Source organism: Sinohyriopsis cumingii, chromosome 3 (assembly GCF_028554795.1).
Source record: "Sinohyriopsis cumingii isolate HCF-2022 chromosome 3, ASM2855479v2, whole genome shotgun sequence".
Classification (NCBI taxonomy): domain Eukaryota; kingdom Metazoa; phylum Mollusca; class Bivalvia; order Unionida; family Unionidae; genus Sinohyriopsis; species Sinohyriopsis cumingii.
The window spans coordinates 56329041-56350751 of NC_142963.1; the positions used below are offsets into that span (position 1 = coordinate 56329041).

Here is a 21711-nt window from a genome sequence, read left to right on the forward strand (position 1 = left end):
ATAAATCCTTGCTGCGCTTGATTTGATATTGTTGTGTCCCTGCTGTAGCTGTTATCAATTACATCACACACAAGATTGACCGCGACCACTGGGGTTATATTTACGATTTCCGGAGATACATGTCGGCCTTGCCCTTGTAGTTTATTGTTGTGCCGGAGAATATTATCCTGGGGTGATGTTATCTTTCTCCATGCAGCGAGTATTTTAGGAAAAAACTCATCAATGATTTTGTCGGTGGATTTTCTTAACTCGGTTGCGTTATACCCGAGAAATTCACATCATTAGTGTAGTAAGCAAGTTAAAACAATTTATGTCATTCTTTAAACGATTATTCCTGTTATGGGCAAGTGTATCGGAAAATGTGATAAAAATTCAGTGTAAAAAAAATTGAATATAAATATACTTGTATGAAAGTTATACTATCTAAATATGGAAGAATAACCACTTCACAACATGGGTTCCACTACCATTATTTTCTGATGCAGACATGATTGGCCACCTTGTAATGTTCGATTTTAGATGAATAACATATTGATAAAAATGTTATCTTGCTTGAAATAAAAATTAAATTGATTTTTCAATTGTGCATTATTTTTTGTTGGTTTTGCTGAGCTGTTTTCTACTTTTATTTCAAAATAAATTTACAGCTATTGATATTATGAATAATAATTCTTAAAAAGAAAAGTTTTAAAAAATAATAAAAAAATCGCTGCGTTGGAGATTTGAACTTGGTGCGATAGGTTTTCGGAATAAATGCTCAACCATTTGAGCTATTGATACTTTCGGTTACATGTGTATATCATGCTGGTGACATTTTTTCCAAGCTGCTTTATATAACTGCAGATTATTGGTTGCTGTTTGCACATTTAATGATAGAATTTTAAAGAATTGCTATTGTTACTACATGAAGAAAGACACAGTTAACAATATTGAATGAAAAAGTATGCAGGTTGTGAACGTTATTTCCAGCAGAAAATTGGCAGATTCATTTAGATGACATGTACGGAATTGCGCTGTAATAGTGTCGTGAATTAAACATAGCAAACGGTATCGTGATGGAATTAAAGAAAAACCCTTGTTATTAGTGTATAAAATAAATAATATATATGTACTTACCCTATTATTTAAAGCATCCCTTCGCCAAAAATTGGCAACGTAAAAATACAATTTCATTTAATGTTTAATCCACTTAGTCTTTGTTTATATATAGTTCTAAATGCCCCTTCAGCGCCTCTTCGAAAAATCGTGTTCCCAATGCAATTTAGATAGAATGAAGAAACAGAGAAAGAATGGATAACATTATTTTTAAAATATCTGAATCGTTATTATTCCCGGAATTTTTCTAATATAATAATGAAGGAAATAATATAGCGCACTCTAGAAATGCGGGTCTAATTGCCCACGCGTAGCGATACTTCGGCAGGTACGGTGCAACAGAGAAAACAACGACATTGATACATAAGCAGCAAAATTCAAGAATTTTTTAATTTTTTGTGATTAGCGCAAACGTGAACACATGAGTTATCATGAGAACCTAAAACTTTTAATAAAAAAATAATCAATCAGTGTAAATACCCTGTCTGATGAAGCCTGCGCTTATATCTTATTTCTAGTTTCAAGTTGCTCAAATATAGCATTTTTTCTTAAATTTCCCATACCAGACCATGTTCAAAGGTCGTATTTTGGTATGAAAAAGAAATTTATGTGCATATTTAATGCAGAATAGGATGATTTATACATCGAATAATACAATAAGGCACAGAGTTGTGATATTTACAAGAATTCTTTTCCCCATAAAAACGGGGGCAGAAAATGGCCCTTATTCAATATAGCACTGCGGCGAGATATTCGCAATATTTTTGCGTAGGAATACGGAGAACACGTCGGCCTACATGTATTATAGTACTTACAATATTTCGGCACAAAAATTGCCTTTGAAACCATTGTAAACTTATAAAAGTAAATGAGATAATGTGACTAACTTTCCTTTAATGGTATATATTAACACATATTCATATAACGTTATTTTATTCGTTAACATTTTTCTATACGTTTTTGAATTTCTTCATTGCCCCCACCGAGGGCCCCAGTTTTGAGTCTAGAAAGAATTAAATATAGGAATACGTGTGCATAGGAGGAGGAGGAGGAGGAGAGAGAGAGATTATAATCGTATATAGTTATTTTAAACGATGAAAAGGAAGAAAAATACTTACTTTGACTCGTTTTTCATCGAAGTTTATGTGCAAACCTGTCCCTAAAAATTCTTTAAAGCTGCATTCATTCTATGAATCCTCGAATCTTGCACGATGTAAATCACCATCTTTGCCGACTCTTAAGTGCTGGTAAATAGCATTTGCAAAACGAATAATAAAATGATTGTGTTTCCATTTGTTCGTTATAGGTATATGTTCTTTATAAACGTGTGCATCCTCTTATTTCACAGACAGCAGCATGCAGTCAGTGTAATGCAGTATTCCCGCGCTGGTTTAAAAATAGACGCAAAAGATCTACTCTAGAGAGTACAAAACTAATAGTCTGTTTCTTTTTTGTACTCTCCAATACCATTACTTCTAAAACATATTTTACAGTTTTCAGAAGTTCATTAAAAGTGCTGAACCAATAGTTTAATTTTGTCTTATTAATGTCCATATATCTTTACGGATGAATATATAGTTTATAACTTGATTACAGTTTGACTATAGACTACCTCAAGGGGTGTGGGAGATAATTTGTTGATTTTTTTCTTCTAAAAATAGAAACACAGTAGTGTATGTGTCATATAGCATGAAAATATAAGGATAAAAGTACATAAATACATTAAGAACACTTGTCATTTCCATTGAAGGTAAGAAACCCATGTATTCGGCGATGAAGTGAACATACAGGCCCCTGTTAACGCCTCCTTTACCGTCATATTCAATAATATAAAACAATCATTTAAATAATTCGATAATATTAAACATCATTCAATGATAATAAACAATATTTTATTGAGGAACAGTTTTTGTATTGTATGATTAAGTATCTTTTTATCAACATATGTTAGAAAGTTTTCAGTTGATGTATAAGTTCGATATTCTATTTTTGTCTACAATGGACCATTTTGGAATAGTTTTAGAAACTAAACTTTATATATATACAGCTTTATAACCTCTACAATAATAAAAATGCATATGCAAATTTGAAACTGAGTGAATAGCTCATGGAAAAGCAGTATCGTTGAGAAGTAAATGGAAAAGATGACTGCTTTTCATGTATTTTCTGATAGTGTTTTGACACCCTGTAACCATGGCAACGGACACATGAACACAAAACTGATGTCAGAAATAATTGTTAACCACCTCATATGTACATTATACATAATATAAGGACATTTGGAGAGGGGGGCAGAAAATGGCCCTAATTCAATATAGTCTTTTGGTAGATCAGCTTCTGGTATCGAGTATTTGTTAAAAAAATGTTGCTTGTTCGGACTTGCTGCTACTGTTTGTATAATAGCTCGATGAATAGTTTCCAAGTCAGATACAATTTAATTCAATATTTCTACTTGTGTGATAATATCATTTAGCGGCAACACATTAAAGAGAAACTCGGTAAAAATCTGGCATAATTTTTTTTGTTGCATTTCATACTCGCGACTAATATCTTCAAAAGTAATTTTTATATCTTGGTCGATATATGGTCTTTTACCATAATACCACCCCCAATCACCACCATCATATCTTTGATCACCAACCCGTATATAAATAAACTTACTATCATCTTGTCTAGTAGTTTTTATAACATTCCATAAGGGATTATTTTCATAATTTGTAATAACGCCATGATTCGATCTTTTATCCGTGGTATAATCAGACTTTTTTGGTTCAGATGGTGATGGAGGTACTTCAGGTGGAATTTCAGGCCAACATAATACTGTTATGGTCGATGATTGATAAATATCTACAGCGTAGTCGGGAGAGTTTATCTCGATCGCGGAAGACATCGTTGGTTCATGAGCGGTTATTGCTATTTTGGATTCTTTCCCAGTGATATTTTTTTATTCGACGTTGTAATTCCTCATTGATTTCATCGATTTGATAGCATCCGGTTGGTATTCCAACAACGTTCCAGTCGGAAGTACCATCTTGTTTATTTTTATTTGCAAACACAAACAAATTTTTTGCTGTTAATCCACTAAATGATTTTGATCTGATATTGGGCCAGCTGTGATATACTCGCAACTGTCCTAACGCGATCTCGCTTACCGGAATTGCAGTTGGAAAATTAATACTGAATTCAGGCTTGGTTGAGCTTATTGTTATCATCGTGCTTTTTACCGCGGATGTGTCTGAGGCTATTTGCTGAAGTAGTTCTGCCATTGTTATTTATTTCATTTTATTTCAAATTGACTTCATCGTATGTCTTAACCATTAACGCGAATTCGGAATCTGATATTGTTTCGTCGTTGAGGCTTGATGATATCAGCGACGATAATTTAGAATACGCGTCCGTGGCCGTGGTTAGCCGCGTGACATAATCGTGTAGTTTTGTGCTCGTGCACGTTGATATCTTTTTCGCGATAATATTAAAAACACCAGCAATGGCAGCCGACGATGAAACGCATATTGTTACTGCTATTGCAGTTGTTACCGGGGTTAGCGCCGATAATATTACTCCGGTGGACGCAACTAACGCGGATACTGAATAAACTAACGCATCCAAAGTAACTACACGCCGCTTGTATTTTTTTACTTTAATCGTGAACGTGTTGATTATATTTTTTAACTCTGACTGCCATTCACGCACTTTATAATATCTATATTGTTACGCATCCAATGTTGTTGTTGACTCCGTTTTTGTTAACGCCATTATTATTTTACACAGTAACCAATTGAGGTGTTTCAGCTACAAATTTTAGACACCACCAGTAAGTTGTTGCGGTTAATTTCTTATCAGCTGCTTCCAGTATAAATGTCTCTTCGGTTCCGTTATTTAATATGATAGTTACAACCCCGGAAAACTTGTCGGTGGAATGTCGCCATGGATAAGTTTTAAATATCTCGTATTTTGCAGCACTGAATACAGACAGCATATACACACCAGTAACTGTTGCGGTATGTTTGATAGTATTGTTCTGCGTTGGCCATATTGCGAATCCAGATGATACCGTCTATACGATGTTCGTAATATGCCTGGGAGTAACTCCGGGTGGGATTTTAATCAGATTAATTTTGTTAACGATCTCGAGAATCCCACTTACGACATCTTCTTGTGTTTTCTTAATCATATCCAATGTTTTTTTTTGATATCAGAGAGTTTTGAGTCAACGGTCAATGGGGTACCAAAGAATTCTTCTGCGGTTTCATTAATTTTTCTAAAGTTTCTACGGAGATTTTTAAACATACTGACGTGAACGTCATACTCGGCCCCCAACGTGGATAATTTACCGTCAACGGTGCTGTAGTTAACGTCTACATATTTTTTTGTTGCGGCATCTTCGTCGGATGTTTTATCCGCTAACACCACTATTTTATTTCCGTTCATGTTGAGTTCACCTGTCATTGTGTCACCGGTATTTTTTAAACGATCCGCTACAACTTTTTGCATCTCGGCTCTGAAAGTTGCAATTGATATATTTGAATCTCTGATTTTTCCATCGTCAGGAAAACACGGGAATGTTATCCGAGGTAGCTTCAAGAACCTTGTCAACTATGTCATTCCATTTGATATTGCTGGTTTTTAGCTTGCCATGCCGGTCCTGAAAAATAACAACCTCATCTGGGTCTATCCCGGACAACGTTAAAAGATTATCAATCTCATCGTTGGTCGCATATTTTGATAAATCTACATCGTCGCGTTTTTGCCTTTACTTTCACTGAGAGATCTTCCGTACATATCAACCATTATTCCTTAGGGATTGTTTAAAATGTTAAATTTATTCGCGGTATACTCGTGCACGACTTTGTGAGGTGGTTTGGTTGATTTTGATAACGCGTCAAGTACATTATTTACTTCACGGTCGCATATCGGAGGATCAGTTAATGTTTGTGTTGGTAGCGTTGAATACCAGACTCGAATGGGAGTGCTTTGCACGTATTTTAGAAATTCAACTGGCGGTGCTAACCCATACGAATCGAAATAAACAATTCCACGTGGATGTATCGCGTAAGTAACCCAGTGAGTTCCTGGACCATCGCTGTTATCGAGATTAATAATTCCAGTTTCTGGATTATTTGGTTCACTCGGTAACTGATCTCGCATAAAAACACCTCTGAAATTTTTTATTTTAAGTTGTTTAGCAGCATCGAGTAAATCAAAATTTGACATCGGTGTAAAACCGCTGGTTTTCAGAACCTTTTGTGGTACAATGAGGGCGGAGTTCCTGGAAGTCTTAGACCAGCTCCCTTTTTTTATACCCCTTCCCAGCTGCTTTCTTTAATGCGATTCAAACAGCAGTTCCAACAGCTCCTAACGCGGCTGCTTTTGCGACAGCTGGGGCAGCAGCAGCTATCAGCGCCGGTATTGCTGCGGGAAGTGGAAATATACCACCGGTCTTAACCATGTCTTTGATGGCACTTGGAGCGAAATGAAGTTGAACTCCGGTTTTTGCTTGCTGCGCTTTATTGAAATGTTTTAGTTGTGTTTTAGTCAACGATAACTTGTTTGAACCAGCACTAGCAATTTGATTTCGCTTCAATGTTATTTTTTTACCGGTTGTGCTTGCGGTTTTTTATTGTAATTTTTTCACCTGACCCGGAGTCAGGGTGACATTAACGTGACTATATGACATTTTTATAATCAATGCGATTGGTCTAATTGTCTTCATGTTTTCTACCGGTGCATCGATGACTCTCATTCGTCCATCAACACCCTCAAGTAACATTGTCCTATCGCTGAGTATAACCGCGATTGCTCTACCACAGCAGGAAAAGCAGGCGGACCAGCTATCGCTGCAGGAATATCAGTTAAATTAGCTCGAAAGGTTATATCAACGATAGTTTGCCTAAATAAATCAAGATGTTCCAGCGAAAAGTAATACATCGGATACAGCGTTGTAAAATCAAACGGAGATATCTGCAGACCGGTGTCAATATTTTAATCACGCCTCAAGTAAGACATCAATCGATAATATGAACGTGAAATATCATTATCTGCAAAATTTATTATTATGTCTTCGGATGGTTCTTGATGTCCGTTTGGCCTCAACGAGACATTCGTAGCTCCGAATGTGTCAAATGCCATTGAATTTCGTCCTTGACTGCCTCTTCTGTTGGATCGCTGAAATGCGATAAATATATGTCGAGGAGCTGAAAATTCCTCGCTGTGTTTTTAATTGCCACACAACTCAGGAGTATTAGCCACGACGCTATCTGTACTCATTGACAACCATGATATTGCTGATTAACCACCTTGTTCCATAAAAGCGAGTAATCGCCGTTCTACATCAATCGATGGGGTTAGAACTGGCATCCATAATTTTATTTTTGTTAGTGTTACTTTGCCTGGGTCTAATGCTGGATCTCGCCATAGTGCATCATTATCGGTACTTTTTCTAACAAGCGATACTTCATGCCTGGCACCGAATATAACCTTTCTGACATCTCTGCAAAATCCAAAAATGTGAGATAATGGAATTGTACATGAAAACTTTCTCACATTATCTTTTAGCATAATTTTACGTGTTACAAAACCTAAGTTGTAATAAGCATTCATGGATGCAACCACAGGTGTTTCTGCGTTTCCAGCTGCGTTTCTTACATTACCCATGGTCACATTTTTATGATCGGGGTGATCAGCTGTGTCCTTCGCAAACATTAACGCGAGACCACACGATATTGTGTAGTCATCGGAATATCTTACAAGACCAAGAATTGTCGTGGCAATGTCAACATCTTCAAGACATGATTCAATTTCCGTTCCATCAATAGAATATGTAGCTTTAGAAAATAACGCCATAACGCCGTTATTAACAAAACCAATTTTATCATCGAGTTCATAATTAGTATCATCATCTTTTGTAATTTGCCCAGTAATTTCAATATATGCCTCAGCGGGCAAAAATATCTACTTGTATCGTGAACTTTTAAGTCAATTTTTGCTCTTTTGTCTTGTGTGCGCTCAGCGTAAGAACAGTGCTGAAAATCGCGTAAAGACTCATCCTTTTTGAACGGTTCGTCCATGTCAAATGCTGCATCAGATACACGCTTAAACATTTTTATTATAATTACCATGGTTTAATATGAAGATCACATCCTGCTATCAAACTCGAAGTTATATTTTTTTCTATTTCTTCACCAGCCCCTTGATTTATCAGCGCTGCTAGTTTTTCATTTGCGGCTTGATTTATTATTTTACTAACGCTTGCAGGCATAACTTCAGTGCTTGACAATTTTACTGGTTGAACCACTTTTAGTCTGCTTATTAATCGTATTAATCTGTCTTTAACTGACGAGAGGGCCTTACCAGCAGCGTCAACAATTGTACAAAGAGCTTTTTCATGAATAATATCCATCGATAACTTTTTGCAATTGGGCCTACCTTTGGAGCTATCCTTGTAAACAATCCCTGAACAACATTTCCGAAACCAACCCCGTAATATGTTGTGTAAACGGGATATCGTGAGTTTATTACTCTAACCATTCGTTTTTTTTTTGCGATGAGAATCGTGCACATCTTATTCGATAGTTATTAGTCTAACAATTAATCACTATAGTATTCGTCCACGATTTCATCAACAAGTCTTCGGTAAGTATTAATATCCATGATTCCACCTTGAATTAATTGTTGGCAAATATCAGCTGCTTCATTAATTATTTCCGGAGAATTATTTCCAGCTCGTACCTCTCCTATAAGAACTTCCAACCGTTGCACGTCTCCGAGGATATTGTTAGGACAAGTAACAAGACCACTTCCAGTAAAACCACTTCCGGTTACAGCCGGGTCAGGTGATAGCTGTCTCCGTCCTCGTTTTTGTTTCTGTTCTCGCTTTTGTCCCCTTCCTTTTGTTTCTGTTCTTGCATCATTCTATCATATTCGTTTACTTCTGATAAATATGTGGTATAAAATAATTCTCGTTTGTGTATCTGATCAATATTTCGATTTATTTTAAAAACCCAGTTAATCCATGCATCACGACTTACATCTTTAACATATTCGGGTTTTAAAAAATCTGTTCTTGAAGGATAACTTGAAGCACCAAACACACCAAACTTGATTATAGCATCAGGTTTCATTGGTTGAATTCTTTTTATTGCTTGTATACCGCTTTCAGTGAATTTCTCCATAAAACCAGTCCCTTTTTCCCCCTTTTTTGGTTCTTCACCAACAACACCTTCAGGTGTTTCTTCAAGTTGAGGTTGAGCTGTAGCTATCTTTGCAATTTGCTCAGCAGTCTGTTTTGATACTGGAAGAAGTTTTTCTTCAATGACCTCTGTAACCCCTTTGGTAGCTGTTGTAACGGGTCTAAATAACTGTTATGCGCCTTCTGTGAATTCAGCTTGAGATTCTTGTCTTGCTTGTAGTTTTTCTTTGACAGCATATCTCAGCGGAGTATACTTTTTAATTGCTTCTAGTCGCTCTCGAGCTAATCTAGCAGCATATGGTTATCCGATGTTTGCCATTATTGATATAATAATGATTTAATTAATAGCAGCAGAGAGGGCGCTGTCTCTAACTTGACACCGACGCGATCGCGTATTTTCCTTGCGATTTTTCGCGATCAGCGATAATCTGGGTAAGTCAATTTGAGTTTATTAAGTTCGTTGACAGGGTTGTCTCATACCGGGTACTGAGACAATCGCGACGTTTTTGCGATTTTTCCAGGAGGGCTTATTTTGCGAAACGGAGAGTGAACCAATTAGAGGTTGTGCGCCCTCCCTGCTGCTAATAAACGTTAAAACAATTTCAGAAAAACATTATAGTAGTCATTATGAGTAATAAATTTAATGTGTCGGTAGTAACTAGCCTACTTTGATATTTATCCTTGAAATTGTCATTTTAGATGACTAGAGACATTTATTATGTTTGCTTGGTCTTGAGACCTTTACTGGAGTCCAGTAGAACCACAACTGCCAAAACGGCGGATCTCACCACTATTATAGATTCTGGGAACACACTCGGGAAATTCATGACAAAGTTTTCACGAATATAACTAAATATGGAAGAATTCGGAAAGATTAACCTGAGCGCCTCCTAGTGAAAAGCATAGCGCCCAATACACACAGTAGTAAAAATGGCACCTGATTTCAAACGACAAAAATAGCAATTATTTCACAATAAATTATACAAAGATTCAACATTGATGATGAACCGTTTCATCACACTGGTGACGAAATAGTATGCACTTACATGAGTATTACCTTAATCCTGGAGAGAAATGGATACAATTGACTATTTCTCTCTCAAAATAGAAGGTAAGTGATAACAGTTTACAATCTTATCATGTATACATTAGGCTTCAAAAATCTTTACCCAGATGATAAATACTTAAACGAATCATTTTTATATGATTTACATATTGTATCAAATTACTTTTCTTTTGTGCAAGTCATATATCAAAAACTGTTACTACAGTTACTATTATTTGCATTGGAAACAGAGGTACAACTTTCCAACATGAGGGGAATGTTAACAATAAAAGATTATACATTATCTCAAATATTAATGATATGTCCAAATACATTTTATAAGAATATAAGCTGACAGGTAGTCAGGATTGTTTCACTACCCCCCTCTAGTTAAAAAGTTCGTCCTGTTAAGAAAGGGTATCATATATTCATATATCTAACTATTCAAAATCCAATGATACTGATTCAAAGACACGGAGTATCATCTTGCAATATACATATTACACAACTTTGATAATATTTTAATTACAAAGGATATGATTATGGATTGAACCGTATACTAATATATAATATTACACACACACACACACACACACACACACACACACTCACACACATAGTCATAATTATCCAATTATCATGGTAAGTATCTTTGCCTGTCACATGAGAGACCGGTGTTCAATTCCTACAGTTACTATTATTTGCATTGGAAACAGAGGTACACCTTTCCAACATGAAGGGAATGTTAACAATAAAAGGAGATTATAAATTATCTCAAACATCACTGATATGTGCAAATGCACATTATAAGAATATAAGTTGACAGGTAGTCAGGATTGTTTCAATACAACGGGTTTTATATTGCTTATAGAAGAGGTTTTAGACAATAAAATTTGGGCAGCCCTTGAACGATCATTTCTGGGATTTCGCCCAAACAACAGGAAGACGTTCTCGTTGGTTCTAGTTTATTTCTGAATGATCACCCTGAAAACTCCATGTGATCTCAGAATAAAGAACATGGCTGATCAATGTTGGGCATGTTTTGTCATCTCTTTTCATGTCTACAATTACATCAGAGGCTGTTTTTGTTCTCAACCCGAGAATGAAGTTCTTGGCGGTTGTCGAACAAGAGTTCTGGCGTTAGGGCGAAAAGAACTATAAGAACATTGAAATCTGGCCAGGAACCTTGCTCTCGTGTATCGCCCAAGCGCACCCTTGATATTGTGATAGAGGTTACAGTTTTTGATTATTCCTCATTCTTATTCTGAAGTTAAATGTAGAAAGTAACATTGAGCTGAATCGATAGGATGTAAAATCCCTTCGCACAGCATATTTTCTAATAATTTGTGTTTTAAAATAAATCTTCAACACGAAAAATGTAAAACGGTATAAAATCATCCGGAAAATCTGAATGACTTCTGTTAAAAATGATATCAAAAGACGAGTAACAAAAAGAATTAAAATAAAAGTACTTCAGATACAGAAGAAAAAAAAGAGCAAAGTAGTTTACAAAACCTACGTAGCGTTGAATAATGAGAAAATCTTTCAATAAACGCAAATTCACTTTCATTGCAATGTGTCATTATAACTAGTCAAAAAATTCAACCTAAATTACATAAGTACTTTTTAGTACTTGTATAATGTTGGTGAATAAAAGCGTAAAGATTTACTACTGTATAATGCATACCGATACCAGTCCGGTACTTTAAGGTACTGTGTCAGCGCTAGTATCATAACATTGATATTTGGTGAAGCAGAGAAGGCGGAGAGGGAGGTATATCCATGAAGTGTTTAAGTTCCAGTTAAATGTTTAACAATTCACATGGTCATATTCATTTTTCAGTTATTTCATAGACGCAATCACTCTGTGAGAACATCGATTATTTTGGTTTATAATGCTCATACATGTTGAACTTAATTATATCACACTCTAAGACATACATACAAAATCTCCCGCTAATCGCATTGTTCCGGATAAGACAGGCATCATGCCCCCACCCCCGGATACGTGTCCCAGTTTTCGGATTATCTTAGACATAGTTCCTTGACTTGTATCTGCCCCAACTTAAGCTACGTTATACAATGGGAACAGGTTCAGTTAGAGGTAACTTAACTTTAAAAAAAAAGAACACCAAGAGAGGAAAGAAAATGTCAAGGAAATTTGCCTAACACACGCAGATGAAATAAGTACGACTTGGATCTACTCAGAGACACAATCTTCAAACTTCTAGACCAAATACGGCAATGTCAAGGAAGAAATGGATCACTCAAAATACTACTTGATGTATCTCACTTTGAAAGATCCTTGACCAAGCCACATTTGCCACCCCTGGTCATATCGTTACAAAAACGATAAAAGCCAGCTGCCTATAGAGGATGGAAACACGCACACAGTGAGTGGAAATCCATGGCAGATATCAGTAAAGAGATGAATATCAGATGAAGAGAAGCGATCATTGAGGCAGGAGATACAAATAAGTCACTCGCCTTAGCCACCCTCCATGCTGAAAAAACTTTTCACGTTGTATGACATGAAGGTCTCATGAGAAAGTTATATCTACATGGTATCACAGGCAGCTCTGGCTTCTCCATAAAAATGTTTACATCTGAAAGACAAAGTCCCATCATGACCTCGAAAACAACCAATCATTTTAAAATAAAATAGAGCTTGTTTACGATGGTTGCTACAAATTTTGAACCAAGGTCAGGATTTAGATCAACACCTGGTGTTTATAAACTAACAGGCAAGGTCAAACTATTTCCTGAAAAAAAGTATCATCTCTCTAGTGAATAAATTTACATTGCAATATCATGTAATGAAAAAAAATATATATTTTTTAAAACTGACAAACAATTAAATTGAAATAATTATATATTAAATCAGATATAATTAAGTCAAACATACATAACATTTATAAATACATACAATGGTCAGATACAGTAAGAAATAAATAAACAACCGCTCACTAGTCTTAAAGTACACGAGTTGTTTTAAGTGAATACGAAGCACAGCAAATATTTTAGTTATATCTCATTTTGAAAGTTATCGTGAGAAAATATCCATAAAAATTGGTAATGTGGAAAAAGGAAAGATCGGTACTAATAAATTAGCAAACTTCAGTACAAAGTAATCATGTATAACCTTCTGAACAGAGATGACATTAAATAATACATTGATTTCAGATTACGAGATATAACTCGCGGTTGCTGAACTCTCAGCCAGTTTAAAACGGTTGAATCCAATTTAAGCCACACAGTATTTTTTTGCAATTTAAAAACACGTGTCTTTATACCAGAACATATCTGAACTACTTTTTTAAAAACAAAATTAACCTCAAGTTTCAAGATCCAAACATACAGTAATGTTGTATGTCACATTTACATGCAGAACCAGACATGTTTGTTGAAAAACAAAAAATCCCAACGGTCGCTGAACTATGAACTACTACATGTTTATAACTAAAATACTGAAAGGTCCATGGGCGATATTAAATATTGGTGCTCTGTGCAGGTATACGATTTTCCTTTAGAATAATGCGCCTTCGGAGAAGAGAACATTTAAGATGGTAAAATCACTAAAATTCAGTACCGTTTTCTATAATTTTACATGGTTATGTTATAGTGTTTTTAAATTTTGACTACTAGCGATGACAGCCGGTGAGACATTCTATGAATGACAATTATAAATGACAGGCTAATTGATTATGTATTTTATGACCAGGTGTGTGCAATACTAATATAAATTATTGTCTCTTTAACGTTCTAAGTTTACTCACTTCCTAGTCAAACTCCTGGAGTTTGCCCTAAAACTCAATAACTTTGAATTTAATAAAGAAAATTACCTCCAAATAAATGGAACGGCAATGAGTACAAAATGCCCCCCTCGTGTGCTATATTTTTATGGAAGACTTGAGGGTCACCTTTTAGAATCGGTGGAACTTTCACCATACCAGTGGGTACGCTTCATCGATGATATAGAAAATTCACGGCAGATGTCTCCAACTCAAACCACGTTTCATCTTCACTAGCCAAAAGTTCCGATATGATAACCATGTCTACACCTTGGCTGATCGAACATATATACTGGTGCTTTGTCCTAGCGACATCTATTGGATTTAATTGATTGCCTCCCTTAGTATGTAATGCCAGCTAACGAATTTGCGTGGTGCATTGTACATCGGCAGAAAATTGTGGAGCCAAGCGACCAAAAAGGGTACTTTGTAAATCTGACATCTAAAGTATGACTACTTACCATAGTTAAGCCATTACATGTCTTATTTGTGTAAACACGGACCGGTAGTAGTAATAGGGAATACCGTAGAGTCTATGGAAATTCCAGTAAAAAAGGTCTTGGGAACGTTTAGGGTCACCACTTTTTTAAACGCCCTGGGAACGTTTAGGGTCAAAGGGAATTTAACATAGGGAATGTACAGAGACAATGGATTGGCACTGTCTAGGGTCAAAAGGAATTGGTGATGGGTGACATCACGGTACTGGAGATTAGCAACAATATTGTAATGGTCTGATCTCAATCGGACCAAACAACGGGGAAAAACATAGAACGCTTGGCGGGGGGCGGGCCTGGCGGGACATAAACATATATATAACACATACAACATAGTCACAGATTGATAACATCAATCTATCATACGTTAACTATAAAATTGACAACAAAATTAGGCAAGAAAGCAAATATTTTCGAAGCATATGAGTGGCCCTGAAAAAGGCCCTTTGTTTTTTTTTGTTAACACCATTCCGTTAACATAGAGGGCATCTCATATGTCTTCTTCTCTTCCTCAGACTTCTTCTGATTCTGGACCGTAGATGAGGACTCTCCTTAAACAGCCTTGTTTCTCTCTCCACATATATTCTTCTTTTCCAAACGCTCGTATCGGTGATCCAAATGATTATCCATGATGATTTTACAGACAGGGATAAGTCCGTTTGTATCAGCATCGAGGGTACGAGAGGATAATTCAACATTAGTCCACATCGTGTGACGAGAACGGTGAAGGGAATGAAGTGAATGGGTCTATCTGTAGTGGAAGAGCGGATCGAAACGGAATGAGTTTTTTCACCTATCCCAATACGCGTTACAAAATTCAGTCACAGTACGGAGCCTGTCTTCTAATCCAAAGAGAGGTGCCTGTGACGTTCCATTCTCTATATAGATGCGCTAGAGTCTGTGCACGGTGAATGCGACAGAGTTTTCAAACATGACAGAAACTAAGAAGACACTGAATTGGGGTGCACCGGCCGTGTAGACGAGAAGCGATGGTATATCAGCGGCAACCAAAATCAACACAGGCCCACTTCCAAGACAGACCGATTTTAATTGGGCTTTTACTTTGTCTCGGATTAATTGTGGGGTAATCCAGAGTGATTTCCTCGCCAGTTACCTATCTCAAGGATTTCGGTTTTCTCATGGTTAATTTGAGATCCTGATGCTTTCCCAAACTTTCCAAATTCTTTTATCAGGTGTTTAAAGGAGCTCGGGTCCTTTATGAAACTGGTGCAATCATCTGCGTGTTGTAACATTTTTACCTCTTCTTTTATATTTGGAACTTTAATACCCTCACTGTTTTTATTCAGTTTTATACTTATGCTTAGGGTTTCAATTGCTATTACATATAATAGCATAGATAGTGGGCAGGCTTGCCTCACTGATCTTTCAATATCAAATTTATCTGTCATGGCTCCGTTTACCTGTACCCTTGAGGTTATTTTATTATACAGGATTTTAGTCCATTTCTGGAAGTTGTTTCCAAAACCAAACTTATCTAGCACTTTTTGTATAAAGTTGTGTTCTAATCTGTCGAAGCCTTTTTCTTGATCAAAAAGTACCATAGCACCTTTTTGTCCTGTTTAGTTTATGTAGTCTATAATTGTTTTAATGTTCAGAATATTATTCTGTATGTCTCTACCTTTTGCACCACAGGCTTGGTTGACATTTATAATGGTTCCCATTATCCTTTTCATCCTTTCTGCTAAGACTTTACTTAAGATTTTGTAGTCCATATTTAGGAGGGAGATGGGCCTCCAGTTTTTTTAATCTTCCCTGTCTCCCTTCCCCTTATATATTAATATTATAATTCCCTCCCTCATACTTTCGGTCATAGTATCATTTCTAAGCAGAATATTGTTATATAACCATTCTAATAGTGGCGACAACTCACCGCAGAATTTCATATAGAAGTCTGGGGTGAGTCTATCTCCACCTGGAGATTTCCCTATGGTGAATGTTTGAATGCTTTTCTTTACTTCCTCTTGCGAGATGAAATCATCACATAAGTTTTTATGTTCTGTTGAAATCATCTCACAGCTGATATCTTGAAGATATTCCGCAATCGTACCATCTTCAATGTTTTGCGATGTATATAATTGGCTGTAGAAAAGTTTTATGTTTTTTAAAATTTCGTTTTTGTCTACTATTTTTTATTCCCTTTTACCTTTAGGCTCTCTAGATTTTTCTCCCCCCCCCCCCTTAGTTCTTCGCGTTTGTATAGTCCTATCGCTTTTTTATATAAATCCGTGTACTTCCCTGCTCTTACTACTCTGCCTCCCCTTTTCTCTTCTATAATTTTATTTAGTCTGTCTTTTAACTGTTTTTCCCGCTCTGTTGTATTTTTTCCCTTTAGTTGAAAATTTATTGCCTCCCTTTCTAATTTCAATCTATTACTCCTTGCTTGTGAGAGTTTTATGGCTATGTTTTTAAACATTTTTTTTAATTGGTCCCATTCTCTTATAATGTCTAGATTCCCTTTATTAATAAAATTGTTGATTTCGTTTTTAATTTCCTTAATAAAGTCAGGATCTTCTAATATTTTGTTGTTTAGTTTCCACCTTCCCTTTCCCCATCTGCTTTTTGATGTTAGCTCTAATTTTAGATATATGAGTTTGTGGTCTGAAATTTTGAAATCTGTTATACCTGCTTCTTTGTATTTTTTCTCGTCGAAGTTTGTGCATAGGAATTTATCTAATCTACTTCCCTTGTTTGTTTTATAATTGTATGTGTACTCCTTTCTCGGCATATTTAGTTTCCTGTAAACGTCAGTAAATTTGTGATTTTTGAGCCAATTCACGAGTGGCTTTCCCGGAGTTATTGCTACAACTTCTCAGTACGATTTTTCACAATAACTGGGGGTTTCTAGTCTACCGTACTCTGTTAACTTCGAGTTGAACTGGTGACCACACCCTCTCTCAATTCCGATTGGATATCGATTCTACCCTGTTCTATTCAACTTAGCAGACAATGCTTCGGCCGTCTGTCAGCGTGGTGTATGGAAAGCCGCAGGTATGGAAAGCCGCAGGTACCCGGCGGTGATCACAATTTTTCCATACCCACATAATAATATAGGGAAAGAATTTTGATCACCGCCGGGTACCTGCGGTCCATAGTGGTGAGATTTACGACGCCAATAAGGGTCCTTTGTTCTTGAACAAAGCTTTCAACGTCAACAGGTGATTTTTGACACCCAACAAGCTGGGCTCTCGTAACAATTCCGAACAGGGCCACTATAACCGCGGGGTCTAACATATGCACATGACTTCTAACCAAGTCCTTTGATCTTGACTTACGTAATCGCGGCCAGGCGACGTGACAGAGATAACAGGAATGCGCCTTTTCGAGACCGGAATACGCATTCTCAGTGGAACAAATCACAAAAGTAGTTTGAATCACGTATTTGAGGCGACAGGATTGAAGGTTTTCGATAATCAAATGTTCTCTCTCTCTCTCTCTCTCTCTCTGGCCAATTGGAAACTTTATTTTAATCACGCAGTCTCTCACATAATATTTCAAGTATTTTTCATTGCATGTTAGTACACTCTGAGCTAAAAGTAAAAAGCAAATAAACGTCTTATGACCGTGGTTATATTTTCGCATTTTCAGACTAAAATGACTTGTCCAGTTGTCCAATCGGCGAATACGCGTATTTGAGCTTCGAGAACGCGAAATGTTTTCGCCTTAGGGGCACTGTTGGCTTGCGAGGTACTTCGATTAAGCGAAATGGAAGTTTTTATTTCGCGAATTGGAGAAATTGAGAGCATGTAGTGGAGACCTCATTTAAAGTATACGTCATACAGGTCACGTAGGCTTTCAGTACCGACTATTTCTGTAATGGGTGTCATTTTTTGAATTTGATTACACATACCTTTAAATGGATATATATTCATTTTATTTGGATCCTCATACATCTATATTCCTTTGGGAGATTATTATTATTAACACGCCTTGTGAAACAAATACGGTAAAACTCGGTGTTAAAATATGTGAACAGTTTTGGACGATGTCAACCTAAATATGTGATCCAGTACAAATTGCAGTGAATATCGCACGCTGTGGCGTCACAATGTTGACACGCGTGTTGAAAAAATGTGTACTACCCTGCTATTCGTTATGATGGGCCCGATATGCTCTTCTCATGACCCAGTTTAGTACCTTGCCGCCATTATACTGATCAATAATTTTTGTTTAGTAGTGTTTTAAAGACAGTTAGGGTGAAGCGATGCACACAATCAGGATTAAATACATTTTGGTGAAACTAATCCAGTATTTAACTTTAGAGCAGCAGTCAATATTTAATTTAATCTGAGTACATGCGCCTACATGACCACGTTGATATACACTTTAACTCACTTAAACGGGGGCCCCGAGTGGCCTAAAGCGCTCTCCGTTACGGATCACTGCCATCTTACCTCTGTCTGCGTGGGTTCGAGTCTCGGATTCGGCTAATGTGGATATGTGAGAAAGCTTGCCAGTAGCTTCTCGTGGGTCGGTGGTTCTTTCCGGGGTTTTCCCGGGTTCTTCCTCCACCATTAATACTGGCCGCCATGTATAGCCTATCGTGTGCTGCAAAATGGCGTTAAACCCTACAACAGCAACAAAAACTGACTTAAACAGATCGTGTGACTTTTCTCGTTGCTCTCTCTCTCGAGTTCACATAAGCCAGCATCGACATCACGAAGCGTTTCCACTTTAAGGCACATACGCGGCTTGCCATGCACGAGTTTATCAACATTCACCTTAGCCAGTGTTACTATATTCTAGATTGTGGCCTTGTTTTGTGAAGTGTTCTTATTTGTTCCAACTATTTCATTCTCTTTTTTTCTCTTGATACAGCAGTGCATTAAGCTAGACATCTTCAAAGGTACGTGTGGTGTTGTTATCCAGGTCTGGTAAGTGATTCCGTTTCCTGACGGCCACAGGGGCTCGTCTTGTTGCTTTCAATTTACCTGTCGTTCATACATGTACTGTGTAGCTTTTATAGTACATATATGGCTGGTACGTAAATTGAAAGCAACGATGCGAGCCCCTGTGCTTATGGCAATTGGACTAGAATTCAGAAAGAAAAAGAATCAGGCAAGATGTATAACTAAAGGGAGATTATTCGTCTTAAATAATTCGGTAACTTAACTTGTTAAATAGACCTTTTTTCCGTGTGTATAATGCAGATGCCAGAATCCAAAAAGTCAGCTTACAGTATGTTCCATCTTGGAAGAAGAATAAGCTACGAATACAAATTTGTCCCTGCTCTCAGTACTCTTGGTAATCTATATACCATTTTCAAGGTGGGTGGGTGAATTATTACTTCTCCATGATAAGAATATAAAGAAGTTACATGTTCGTATTAGAAAACCAGATTGGCCTTTTGTTAGTTGTTACATTAAAATTACCACAAATATATGGGTTGTTTTCACAGGCGTCACGATTGTGTATGCAAATACCCACAATGCAACGCGCGCGTACCTTGCGCCGCCATCTTGAGTCCCTAACAAACCTTTGTCAACATTGGTCATCATGTATATTCAAGATAATCTGATTCAACTGTCGATAATCACATTTACTTCATCGTAACGATACATAGATTATACTTGAAATTAAGTGCCCTATAGCATGAAAATAAAAATAAAGCTGGAATTTCCCTTCCTCATATCGAAAGACAGAAGAGAGAAGCTGAACCGTAATCGTGCATACTGCTATCAATATAAATGCAGTTATTTATTTTTTTACAAACAGACAATATTGACATTTTTAAAGTGTTTCTTTTTAAATTGAATGATTACCAAATGATTGATTGCAGCCCACGAAAATTGAAAATCATTACATGTTTCTACTGGTTTGTGTATCCATTTGTGTGTGCTTTTGTTTATTGATCGATCTTAATCGTTAATGAAAGAATAACAAAGATGGTTGAAATTTAAATGTTTTACTTGAAGAAAACAAGTAGAAAAGTCACGCATTTGGTCTCGTGGGGTTGACAGGAACAACAGAATGTGATGTATTATTATATTCTTACGCACAAAATGAGATGTTTCTTCGTAATTATGCGGGAAGAACAATGTTATTAGGTACCGGTTTGCGGGGCTAGGGACTCAAAATGGCGGATGTGGAAGTACACACGTTTTGCGACGTCACGTGAAAACAATGATTCTGATGTTGCCAAGAGCAGTCGTATGGGCAGCTATCGCCGCCAAAATTACATTAAACAAAGGATGTAGTATGGAATTAAATGACTCAACCCAGCAAATAAAATGATAAATCCAGATTCCAAAGGTTGTGGTGTCACATGAAATGATTTAACGAGCAAAACCGAATGATGAATTTAGATTTCAAATGACTTGGTATTAAATAAAATGATGTGTGAAATTAAACGATTTAACGCAACAAATGGAACGATGCGGACGAGTACAAAAGTCTGGTCCACGTCTGCCTGTCGAAATTTCGGTGACTACCACGATCTGTCTACACACATGATCACACATGTGATAGCCAATGTTTTTTGAAGGGTTTTTGCGATACCGCCATGTGTATGTACAATCTCTATCCCGCGCATTATTTCTCATCGCCAAGAATGGATTAGGATGCAATGTTTTAAAAAGTCAAGATCGAGTTGGAATTGCTGACTGACATTGAGCAACATTTTTGTTTATTGAACGTGATACCGCTACCGGATTTCATGGTAAGTCACCTTTACGCTCATCTTACAACCTATAGGTGAACGGATAATGCCCGAAAAAAAAATCAAAACAGTTACATCATGTAGCTTGACATAAACGACTTGTATGACAGGGCAATAATGCAACCGATACCCATATGTGAGTTTCAGTTCATGGATCCCGCATAAACGGCTACAATCACATTCACAAATACGACAAAAACAACGACTGCGGATACTTCTTCGAAGTTGACTTAAAATACCACGACGAATTTCGCCACGCCCAAAATGATTATCCACTGACCCCAGCAGCGTTGTCGGCTCCCCGTTAGTGGTTGACTAGTACCACTGTGCGCTCTTGGCTGATTCTGGTAGCAAGTTTGTCGAATGCATCAAGCTAGTTCTGAATTTGTGCCCAAAGCTGAACTATGTCGTCTTTGTTCGAA

The 21711-nt window shown here is 36.8% G+C and overlaps 1 protein-coding gene across 8 annotated transcripts in view; it reads left to right on the forward strand.

The window, feature by feature from the left end:
- The first annotated feature begins 17737 nt into the window (after positions 1 to 17737).
- The window catches only part of LOC149802894 (dehydrogenase/reductase SDR family member 11-like), a 33907-nt gene continuing 29933 nt past the window's right edge, over positions 17738 to 21711 (forward strand). For 2 of the 8 annotated variants that reach the window (XM_089952376.1, XM_089952380.1), the window contains exon 1: positions 19450 to 19505. The gene's annotated coding sequence lies outside the window, so the exon portion shown is untranslated. Of the gene's footprint in view, positions 18034 to 19449; positions 19506 to 21711 lie in introns of those variants that run through there. The other 6 variants (XM_089952373.1, XM_089952381.1, XM_089952379.1 and 3 more) reach the window with 6 other exon arrangements.